General features: G+C 37.8%; 1 long non-coding RNA gene across 1 annotated transcript in view; it reads left to right on the plus strand.

The window, feature by feature from the left end:
• Positions 1 to 1219, plus strand: part of LOC135224982 (uncharacterized) — a 2574-nt gene extending 1355 nt beyond the window's left edge. Inside the window, exon 2 of the long non-coding RNA XR_010316856.1 lies at positions 126 to 1219. This is a non-coding gene — a long non-coding RNA (uncharacterized LOC135224982). The remainder of the gene's footprint in view (positions 1 to 125) is intronic.
• Positions 1220 to 13107: the final 11888 nt, after the last annotated feature.

The raw sequence follows: 13107 nt of genomic DNA on the forward strand, positions 1-13107 counted from the left end.
TATATATATATATATATATGCACAAAGAGACAGAGAGGGAAAGACACTAACTGGATAAAGGGTAACTAAATGTGTGATTCAGACTCTCATGGGATGTCCTCATTTTACCTTTGTATAATTTTCAGTCGCTCCCGTTGGCCCAGTTACATGCCCAGTTCCCCCGCCAAGTGGTAGAGACGGCTACTAGCAGCAACATCAGCGACGAACAACTAAGAACAGCAGTAGCAACTAACAACCAACATCACCGACTAACACCAAATGTAGTAACTAAAAATAACAACTAACATCAACAGTAGCAATGAGCAGCAACAACTAAAAAACCATAGCCATAACAGCAGCAATAACAACAGTAGCAACTAGCAACTGAGTTAACATTGGACCGAAGTTGCTGGCTTGGCAAGACTGTTTATGTATAGTTATGTTTGACATACGGGCGCATTGGACCTTCAATAACGAAGATCTGAAATATGTAGTTATTATTGTTATCAGATTCACTGGACCAGTTTCTTGAGATGCACCAGCATTCCCTGCTAGACATATTGACTGTATCTTTGTATATTTTAATAAAAGTTCCTTGATAATTGACATTGCTAACAGCAATAGTATCTAAGCTGTTCTCACTTTATATAACAAAGTTGAATAGTCAACAATAATTAGAATGGGGATATCTCTCACAGGAATACAATGTTCCGAATAATTCTTTTCATTATGAATAAGCAAGTATCCCCTGAAGCTAGAGTTTATGCCCTCCATTTTCTTCAATCTCTCACCTATTAAAGAAATGGAGTGTAACAGTTCGTCTGTTGCACAGTGCTTGTTTGTAAGTTTAGTTAATGTCGAAAGAGCGTTGCTGCATAAATATCCTTCGACAGAAAAAATAGACAATTTGATGATATATCTAGAAAAGGATTAATAATTGAATGGAGAAACTTTAATCATACAGTCCGAGTGTACATCTCGGACTGTATAATTGGTTCATTTATAATTATTAAACCATCTTATCCATAATTGTTTGTGTATTTTAGACAATTAATTTGTTTGTAATGAAAAAACCACCTAAATATTGCAGAAGATTATGTATAAACCAAATGCCCTTTGACAACAATTCACTGGTCTATATTGTGTGGTCAAGGTATAAGATAATTTAGATACTTGTAATTTGTAATAGCTTGCTTATTATTTGCATTTATGAGTTAATAAAATATAATTGGCTTTATAACTGGTTCCAACTGGAAGCATTTTATTAGCCTAACTAACTGATGTATTTTCTCAGAGCTAAATTTCACCTGAAATGTTTATTACCCACCATTCTATGCGTCACAAATGATTCATTAAGGTATGAACTATTTTTATATACTCCATTTAGATATATTATATCTATGTATGCCTTTTCTGTCAAAATGTTATATCTTCTGTATTTTTTCTTTTTCTGGGAGAAGGTATGTTGGTGTTGACGTTAACAAGAGACTGAAATCACAAATAAATTACGGCACTGGGTGTAATAGACTGTAGCAAAATCTCGTTCTGATACGAGTGTTCGTTACAGAGTTATTGCCAAAAAACGTGTTTGCACTGTCTCTGAAACCCATGGTAGTGGCGAGGCGTAAGGAAAAGTGGAGGCGAGGTTTACGTACAAGTGCCAGTGGGATCCGAAGCCCCTGTAGACGCATCCATTTTCCGAATATTTCTGTTTTACTTTATTCTGTTTTTCGAAATCTGAATATTCGTCACCAGATTCCTGAATGGCCCTTTAATCGATTTAATCGCATTTTTACTACCATCCCTCTGTCGGTGCCATGTTTCAGAGAAGTAAAAATAGGAAGTCTCAATATTAAATTTATTCTGGCAGAAATCTTCCACAAAATATAGATGGATTAATATTCTTCATTTTTATATGTAAATTCTTTTTACTGACTGGATATAAATATATCGGTTTGGCAATAATGAAGATGCTTGGATTACTTTATGGCATCCTGGGTAGTAGGTTAATGTTAAGTTTCTTTGGCAACATTCGCATCAGGGCATGACGTCCCTGTCTAGGTAGAAGAGACTCTTTAGCCCCTACAGGCAACTCTTGTAGGAGAGGGACACTTCGGCTATTAGCTTTGCCACTACTTTTATGCTGTTAATTTTAATGCTTTCGGGAGACTTTGAGCTGAACCCTGGCCCTGCTACTTATTACTGTAAGAATAATTGCGGATGAAGGTTAAATCTTCTTGATCTCCAGAGTAATGCCCGGAAATCCGATTTGATGCTTTCATCTGAGACACTATTAAGTTGTAACAAGTCAAAGGTAGAGGTTTTAATCCCAGGGGTTCATGGCCCAGATTTCATTTTATCGTCGCAACATCCCACATGTACTACACGAAGTATACACGACTTATATATCATCAGAAAGACCTTGTGTTTATTGCCATGACATTCTTTATTTTGACCGCAATCCAAATGTTAGTGGTTCTATATATGACTGTTTCTTGGAGCAATAGTATGATTCAGTCACAGGATTCAAAAGATTCCTTCATTATTTGTGGAGACTGTAATGCAAAGCACAGTGAGTGGCCTCACTCAAATTCCACAGATCAAAATGGCCGGTCTGCTTTTGAGTTCTGTTTAACCTCCAATCTTGTCCCGCTAATTTCAGCCCTATGAGAGCTGAAAGTTAGCTTAATGGCTGGTTAAATAATAATAATGTCCAGCTGGACCCCACGCATGTTTCTGGCAGTAGATTAGACCTTTCTCCACAGATGTCCCAACTATTGTCAAGTCCAAGGTCTGCGAGTATACAGGCACATCTGATCACTGCGCCATTGTAATGGACATATCTGTCAATCAATATATTCTTAATTCCACCATTGGATAAATGGTTTGGCTGATATCTAGACGCGATCGGAATCGCATTACTGAAGTATGTCAGACTTAATATATGTGATGTTATATCGGATCCATACCTCAGGAAGAAGTGAAATGAAATGCTGATGGCTATTTTATTAAGTATGTCACTACAAACATCATCAAATTTAGGACAAATAGCCAGCCATGGTTTGATGGTACGTGTAGAAGAGCCTGCCACAATAAACAGACCAAATTCAACATACCTATGGAGACGAAATGGTTCAAATGAAAATTACACCAATTTTGTTGAGTCTCGCTGTGCTACGAATAAAATTGATCATATAGCTGAGAGAAGTTACAATAATCCCTTAAAAGGGAAACTTGAAGGAATTACTCAGCCTCATTTGTGGTGGACCAAATTGGCATCATCTCCCCTTGGGTTAGGCTCATCTTCCATTTCTCCACTACTGACAGAGGATGGTAGATTAGTTAATGACCTTATTCTTTCAAAATTTGCATTTTGATCTTTGGGATGTAAAGAAATTTCTGGATAATCTTGACAGCTGAGGCTGAGAAGATCCTGATGATTTCTTCCCTTTGTTTTAATAAAAAGGTTTCTAGTGTGTTGACTGCAGTAACTATAGGCCAGCTTCTATTCTCCTTGTGCTCTCGAAAGTTCCTGAAGAACTTATTTTTAAGCCATTATACAGTTATGCGAAATCTAAAGGACTGTTTAGTTATAGGCATATATAATATATTTATTATATATATATATATATATATATATATAATATATAATTATATATATATATATATATTATATATAATAAATAAAAATAAATAATATATTTTATATATAAAATATATATATATATAGTCATATATATATATATATATATATACATATATATTAAAATATATATATTATGATATATATATAATATATAATATTAATATATAAATAATATATATATGAAATAAATAATATATATATATATTACTTATATATTATATGATAATATATATATATATAATATATATATATATATATATATATATATATATATATATATAATTTCTATATATATTATATATCTTATATACATATATATATATTCAAATTTTAGTATATATATACTATATATATATATATATAATATTATATATATATATACTATATATATATCATTATATACTATATATATATATATATATCTATATCATCCTATATATATATATTATATATATATTATTATACCCAAACTTACACTTACACACTGAAAATAATGTACCAATAACAGTGCCCTGTGGAACTCCATAATAGGTCATGGTTCGCTAACGATCCCATCAACAGCAACGCCATACTGCCACCTGTAAGGAAATCTTGAAGTAAACCTACAACATATCCATCCACTCCAAGATTCTGAAGTTTATGAGTAAGTGCCTTGTGATTTTCCATATGGAAAGCAGCACTAAAACTGTTTCCGAATATATATATATATATTATATATATATATATATATATATATATATATATATAATATATATATATATAGTATATATATATATATATATATATATAATAATAATAATAATAATAAAAGGAGCACATAGAAACAACCAAAACTATAGAGAGAAAAGTACTATATTTCAGAGACTGCTGTCTCCCTCTTCAGGTAGATGAATGAGAAAAGTTTACAGAAAAGGTGGTATTTATACCAAGAGGTCCATCCACAGGCAAGCCAATTTAGGTCACCCCCGCTGATAATCTTCCTTTAATCTTCTTAAGCGTTGGTTGAATGAAAATCTTGTCGATCGTATCTGAAACCCATGCTCCTTTATTAAGGCCGATTCCATGTATATATATATATATATATATATAGTATATATATATATATATATATATATATATATATATATATATATATATATATATATCTATATATACATCTTGTCGATCGTATCTGAAACCCATGCTCCTTTTATTAAGGCCGATTCCATGTATATATATGTATATATATATATATATATATATATATATATATATATATATATATATATCTATATATACTATATATACATGGATCGGCCTTAATAAAAGGAGCATGGGTTTCAGATACGATCGACAAGATTTTCATTCAACCAACGCTTAAGAAGATTAAAGGAAGATATCATTCAGCGGGGGTGACCTAAATTGGCTTGCCTGTGGATGGACCTCTTGGTATAAATACCACCCCCTTTTCTGTAAACTTTTCTCATTCATCTACCTGAAGAGGGAGGACAGCAGTCTCTGAAATATAGTACTTTTCTCTCTATATTTTGGTGTTTCTATGTGCTCCTTTTATTTATTATTATTATTATTATTATTATTATATATATATATATATATATATATATATGATATAATATATATATATATATATATATATATTTCGGAAACAGTTTTAGTGCTGCTTTCCATATGGAAAATCACAAGGCACTTACTCATAAACTTCAGAATCTTGGAGTGGATGGATATGTTGTAGGTTTACTTCAAGATTTCCTTACAGGTGGGCAGTATGGCGTTGCTGTTGATGGGATCGTTAGCGAACCATGACCTATTATGGAGTTCCACAGGGCACTGTTATTGGTACATTATTTTCAGTGTGTGTAAGTTGTATAGTTGTTGGCCTGGTAAACAACATCGTTCAGTATGCCAATGGTGTAACACTTGTGGATATAGTAAAGTTTCCACTTATGAGAAATAAAGTTGCCTCAATCGGTACATGCAGCGAATTAGCGAATGGTGTAGTTGGTGAGGTATGAGGATGAACTCCAGTAAAATGAAGATTCTGTTGATAAGCAGATCTCGTACAGATTCCCCAACCTATTCTCCCATCTAAGTCAACGGAACTCTGCTAAATCAGACTGGAGCTTTAACTATGTTGGGTGTAACTTTTGACTCGCATCTTACTTTTAAGAAACATCTAATGAAAGAGTCAGCAAATACCGCACGAAAATTAGGTATTGCACGAATGGACTCTATATTTATAACAGTGATAAAATCAACGCAACGTGTTCTAAGTCTTTTGTCCTCCCTTTACTAGAATACTGTTCTCCTGTGTGGATGTCTGCCTCTGCCAGAGATTTATCACTTTTTAGAAAGAGTGTTTCGTGGTGGTAGGTTCCTGTTTCATAATATAGGCAATAATGACTTGGCTCATCGACGGATGGTCTCTTTTTGTTGTCGGTTTTTCATACGTTATATTTTAAAAGAGACCTTTCACAATCTCAACTGATTCCTGATCCCCCTTTCCTGCCGAAAGTAACCAGATTCGGTGAACAGCAGCACCAATATACAATAAATGTGCCTCGCTGTCGAACTTCTCAATTCCAAAGGTCCTTTATTCCTCGTACCATTGGGCTGTGAAAAAGCCTCCCTGAGGATGTCGTGCAAATGGAACTTCAGAAGTTCAAGTGAAGAGGCAATACAATACCACCCTAATTCTATTCTCTTTGCATTTTACTGTATTTTATACATTTATTCGTTTAGTCCTTTTTTTAATAAGCGAGAGGTCTTTCTGTATTTACTTTTACCTCCTCTTATGTCTTCCTAATGAACACCATATTCTTTGGAACTTTGAATTTCTAGGCAATGGCCCTTGTGGGCTTGATCCATATGAATGGTGTTCATCTTCTGAATAATAATAATAATAATAATAATAATAAAAATAATAATAATAATAATAATAATAATAATAACAATAATAATAATAATAATAATAATGACAATAATAATAACAATAATAATAATAATAATAATGACTCAAGGCGATACTCAAGTCAAAACTAAATGCCGGAAATATGATCAAAGCCATAAACACATGGGCAGTGCCAGTAATCAGATACAGCGCAGGAATAGTCGAATGGACGAAGGCAGAACTCCGCAGCATAGACCCGAAAACTAGGAAAAATATGACAATACACAAAGCACTACACCCAAGAGCTAATACGGACAGACTATACATAACACGAAAGGAAGGAGGGAGAGGACTACTAAGCATAGAGGACTGCGTCAACATTGAGAACAGAGCACTGGGGCAATATCTGAAAACCAGTGAAGACGAGTGGCTAAAGAGTTTATGGGAAGAAGGACTGATAAAAGTAGACGAAGACCCAGAAATATACAGAGACAGGAGAATAACAAACAGAACAGAGGAATGGCACAACAAACCAATGCACGGACAATACATGAGACAGACTAAAGAACTTGCCAGCGATGACACATGGCAATGGTTACAGAGGGGAGAGCTCAAGAAGGAAACTGAAGGAATGATAACAGCGGCACAAGATCAGGCCCTAAGAACCAGATATATCCAAAGAACGATAGATGGAAATAACATCTCTCCCATATGTAGGAACGATTTCAATACGAAATGAAACCATAAACCACATAGCAAGCGAATGTCCGGCACTTGCACAGAACCAGTACAAAAGGAGGCCTGATTCAGTGGCAAAAGCCCTCCACTGGAGCCTGTGCAAGAAACATCAGCTACCTTGCAGTAATAAGTGGTATGAGCACCACCCTGAAGGAGTGATAGAAAACGATCAGGCAAAGATCCTCTGGGACTATGGTATCAGAACAGATAGGGTGATACGTGCAAACAGACCACACGTGACGTTGATTGACAGAATCAAGAAGAAAGTATCACTCATTGATGTCGCAATACCATGGGACACCAGAGTTGAAGAGAAAGAAAGGGAAAAAATGGATAAGTATCAAGACCTGAAAATAGAAATAAGAAGGATATGGGATATGCCAGTGGAAATTGTACCCATAATCATAGGAACACTAGGCACGATCCCAAGAATCCTTGAAAAGAATCTGAAAAACTAGAGGCTGAAGTAGCTCCAGACTCATGCAGAAGAGTGTGATCCTAGAAACGGCGCACATAGTAAAGAAGAGTTGATGGACTTCCTTAAGGAGGCAGGATGGCAACCCGGGAACCCCACACTATAAATGCCACCCAAGTCGCAATTGTGAGAACTGTGAGTAAGCCAAAAAAAAAAAGATTTTTTTAAATAATAATAATTAATAATAATAATAACATAATAATAATAATTAATAATAATAATAATATTTGAAAGACCGCCAAGTAGTGTTAAAAAATATGGTATGAAACAGGGCTCAAAGTTATAGGAACACTTTCAGATCCTACTCATTGTCCCTCATCAGTTCTTTGTAACACTAATGTGCCTTTTAATTCTTGATATTATATCCTTGTTACAGGGGTTCCTTGGTTCAATAATAATAATAATAATAGTAATAGAATTAAGCGAGTTGATTTTATATATTGTTTTTTTCTATTTTCCTTACAATTCGCTTCTCAGGCTCAGCGATGTTTCTGAGTAACTGACCAATATTCATATTGGGAATTTTCAAAAATCATAAATGCTGAAGGTAATCTTTTATTGGAACAGGATATCAGGTCCAGGTCAAGCAGGGGTCGTCGTCAGTGCTGGTATTATTCCGTAGGCGTAGTTCAGTTCGGTGCCGGGTTCGTCTTCGGTTTAAGGGCTGGTATTGGTGCTGGTATAGCTGGTTTATCTGGTATTACGTAACGTTTCGACCTTCTCGCAGGTCATCCTCGGACGAGTCGTTTGAAGAGACTGTAGCAAGGAATTGTTGTTGTTGTTGTTGTTGGAGTATTAAGCTGGCTTTATGCCAGCACGGGCTTTAGCTAATGTAGCAGCCCGTAGGTCATTTGAATTATTTTTAGGTGCATTGGTGATTTAAGGATATGAGGCGATCTTTTTATTTATGATTTCTATGGAATGTGCAGGTGGAATGGTATGGATTCAAAAAATGAAAGGAAAAGTGAATAGGCAAGGTTACAAACCCCTTTAAACCCTAAGGTACCCATTAGTAGAAGATAAAAATCGATAGTAGCGAGTCCTGGCGAGTCAGAGATAGCCAGTAATGAAATCGAAAAAATTTATAGTCGTAGAAAAACGGAAAAAAAAGCGCAACTCTATGGAGTTCAAGTACCATATTTCACTTTACGAGAAAAAAAAAAGCAGAGAGCGTCGATCGTTTAGCAATAGGGAACGACGAAGGAAAAACGACATATCAGTTTTAGAAACAGGATAACAAAAATAAGCGACAGCTTAAGCGGTAGTTAGAGTGACAGTTGAAATATTCGGTCGTTAGACGTGAGGCGGCCGAAAAACGGAGGGGAAAGGAGGATTGTTTAGTAAAAGAAAAAGCAGTTAATGCTATAAACAGCACTTTTCATGTAGCGGCGATCTTTATGTTTGAGATCTGTATCTAAAATCTTCTAACAGGAGGTCATCTGGGAGACTGATCTCTAGGTCCAACAGAGCGTGGACGAGCTCAGAGAACAGCTGATGACCACTGCCACTGTCGTTATTAAAGATGGCTCTATTTAAAAAAAGCCTCAAACTCCTCGTAGGTCAGGCAGGAACTTTCTTTCTGATTTGATATTCTCCTACGAGGAAGTATTCGTTTCCGACGCTTGAAGTTCTGTATTCTTGTTTGCAGGTCTGAGTTTCGCTGTTTTGCTTAGCTACAAACTCCTCAGTTTGTGTTCCTGCTTCTTTATACAAAACAGGAGCTACAGTCGGTGTCTCGGTCTGCATTTCTTCTTCAACTGCGTCTTCTGTCTGGGTTCTGCTTCGGCACGAGCAGGAATCGACGTCTTCGGCGATGCAGAGGTTAGGGGGGTACCTGAGGGGTTGGGGAGTAGGGGGAGGAGGTAGAGGGGCGGGAGTTTGGCGATACGGAGAGGATGAGGGGGTGGGGATGTAGTGCCGGGATTGAGGAGGTTGGGAGGAAGGTTGGGTGGTTTGTGGTACAGGAGATAGGTTCGTTCTAGGATCGGACCTGGGGTTGCTGGGAGGTTTCCTGGTCGGTGATGGTTGCCGAGGTCTTGCAGGTGGAGGAGGGATGCCTTCGCCTTCCAAATCCTCTGCAGTCTGACTGGGCATCCCTTAAACCAAGCATGATGTTGCTGGCTGCAGTTAGGGCATCGGGCAACTGTGTGGCCCTTTTCCTTGTACTTTTTCAAGCACACACTTCTGTCTCGTGTTTTGCACTGCACACTCCACAGATGTGTTCTGATTTGCATTCGTTTTTGTGATGTCCATACCTCTGACACTTGAAGCATCTCAGAGGCTCTGGTACGAAGGCTTCGGTCTCGTAAGTGCCAAGAATCCCAAGGCTGACCCTGGCTGGAATTTGGCCCTTGAAGGTCGCTTCTATCTTTAGAGTTTCCTGTCCATCTTTTGCAGTACATCTCTTGGCTTCCATGATGTTGGGAACCTCGAGGACTCTTTCGATAGTGATGTATTTGGGGACTTTGCATATCATCCCCTTGCTTATTTTTGAAGCAGGATCAAGAAGGTGGCACAGGTTGTCTTTCTTCAGTAGTTCAGCAGCTTTTTGGTCCTTGGGAGTAATTATAAATTCTCCCCTTAAATTCGGTATGGCTATGAGGTTGGCTTCCGGATATTTTTTCTCGAGGGCCCTGACTGCAGCATATGAAGTCTGGCCCTCGATAACAACAGCTTTGAACTTGGGAAGTGCCGGAAATTCTGCAAAACTCGCCGTATTCGGTGCCGATGTCGTAGGGAGCAGGTTATTATTGGTCGAAATCGGTGGTACAATCTTCTTCTGTTTCTTCTTCTTCTTCTTCCTTACTGTGGCGAAGCCTTGCTCGTCCTCCAAGGGCGGGTCCTCCCTGGGATTACCGGGCGAAAGGGGTCTCTTAGAGGCCATACTTGTCAAAATTAAGGTTAAAAATGACGAGAGTTACGTAACGCGCCTGTGCACGAAATTACGTAACCTGATGCAACAAGGAAGTCTGTGGGGCGGTATTTATAGCGGCTTGGACCTAGAGTTGCATTCTGATTGGTCGGGCCGGTCTTGGACGAAGTCGTGGATCTCGCCTCGAAGGTCTCGGGGATTCTCTCGTGCGAGCGCCACAGTAGTGTGCCTGGGGATGAACGACATAACAAACGGATAAAGAGAAATGATATTATTCCTAATATCGAAATAATAGACCAGACAACGGATCCCCGACGTCTGCGCCTCTTAGAAGCCCTCCATATAAGCAAGGAGAAACCAAATCTTAACATCACCCAAGAAACGTTTCTCCTTCCCACCGCCGCCCGGAGAGCAGCGAACGACCCCCCGACAATACCAGATGATCAGGAGCCCCCACGGGATGACAGGATTCCTGCTATGGACGGAATTCCTGTCGTTCATCCCCAGGCACACTACTGTGGCGCTCGCACGAGAGAATCCCCGAGACCTTCGAGGCGAGATCCACGACTTCGTCCAAGACCGGCCCGACCAATGAGAATGCAACTCTAGGTCCGAGCCGCTATAAATACCGCCCCACAGACTTCCTTGCTACAGTCTCTTCAAACGACTCGTCCGAGGATGACCTGCGAGAAGGTCGAAACGTTACGTAATACCAGATAAACCAGCTATACCAGCACCAATACCAGCCCTTAAACCGAAGACGAACCCGGCACCGAACTGAACTGCGCCTACGGAATAATACCAGCACTGACGACGACCCCTGCTTGACCTGGACCTGATATCCTGTTCCAATAAAAGATTACCTTCAGCATTTATGATTTTTGAAAATTCCCAATATGAATATTGGTCAGTTACTCAGAAACATCGCTGAGCCTGAGAAGCGAATTGTAAGGAAAATAGAAAAAATAATAATAATAATAACTGAGAAATTTTAAAAACATAGCTACGTACGGTATAGCCAATTTCCCGAAATATATACGAACCTCCGGCGAACTAGCAAGGATTTTCTGAATTTCCAAAATCTGTTCACACGTGCAACGATAATTATGTTTGTCTGAAAAATATTTTGACATGTTTCTGTCCTAATTAGTCGTCGTCTTCTTCCAACACTCGTTTAGAAATCGTTGTATATTCTGTTGCTACGTAGATCCACGTGTAAATAACAGCAGGCCATCCATCTTGTTACCTTTCTGAAATAGTCGAGATCAATTTTCTAAGGCAAATTTAAATCGTTATTATTTTGTCCTGGGAACATTGCAAACATAGAATATCTTCAAGAAGGTTTAAGCAGTAACTTAAGACGGTTTTCGAAGATTGAATATTTGTTCCACTATGTACATCAATACCTGTTCCTAACAGTTTTGACAATCTGACAGGGTTAGCAATATTCATTAATGACCCCTATTTCGTAAACCTCTAAAATTTTACATTACAGCTGATGCTCTGAACTTGTCAGTAATCCGCAATATTTCACAATTGCATAATTTGCAGGGTTATAAAAGTTCTGGTAGCCTTCTCTTGAAAAAATCTTTAAAGATAAAATTATGTACATGATACGTAACTAAGATGAAAAAGATGTGAGGTGTCAATGAAGTGAGTGGTTTTCGTATTATGAAATGACTTAAGAAGATATAAATATATGTTTTTTTTTATTTTTGCATAAACACCTACTTAAAACTTGTTTATGTGTAGTTCTAACCTAATTAAGTAACTCCCAAGAACATGGCTCATAGGCCAATTACCGTGAATTTTTTTTTTACTCGAAACACTTTTCTTCCTAATACTCTTGTATCCTTTTGGCCCTCTAACAGCAAGTTTGACACGTGGAGCCCCCCCCACCCCCCCCCCCCCCCCCCCCCTCTTCTCCTTCTTACCCCCCCCCCCCCCCCTTTCTCTCCCTCTCTCCCCCTCTCCTCTCTCATCACTCTCTCTCTCGTCTCTCTCTCTCTCTCTCTCTCTCTCTCTCTGCATTTCTGGTACAGAAAAGCTGTCTTCCTACAAAGTGATTTGAGGAGCTGTCATTTTAGTTCACTGTAGCTCTAGGATAATGAGCAATCTGCCTATAGCTATGATATAAAGAGCCATCTCTTTCAAAGTTTGATGTAGAATGGTATCCCAATAAAACCCAAAGAAAGAAAAGATAATTATTAGTACCGAACCCACTTCGTAGATCAATCTTGTTCGGATGTTTTTTCGTCTGATTTTTTCTCAAGTCAGCTATTTGATCATTTCATTGTCTGATCCGTTTATTTCAAAGAATATAAAGTTATCTTATTTCTACACGAATCGAGAAAATCAACTGTTCTCTCCTCCCTGATTCTAAAACTGTCATGCACTTAAACTTCCCCTGGCCATTGGATTCCACAAAATCAAATGATAGAAAGGAAAGAGATGTAATTAATAAAAGGAAAGCCTTAGTATCCAAAGAATTGATACATTCCTGGAGGCGA

The sequence above is a fragment of the Macrobrachium nipponense genome, chromosome 12 (genome assembly GCF_015104395.2).
Source record: "Macrobrachium nipponense isolate FS-2020 chromosome 12, ASM1510439v2, whole genome shotgun sequence".
In the NCBI taxonomy this organism is placed as follows: domain Eukaryota; kingdom Metazoa; phylum Arthropoda; class Malacostraca; order Decapoda; family Palaemonidae; genus Macrobrachium; species Macrobrachium nipponense.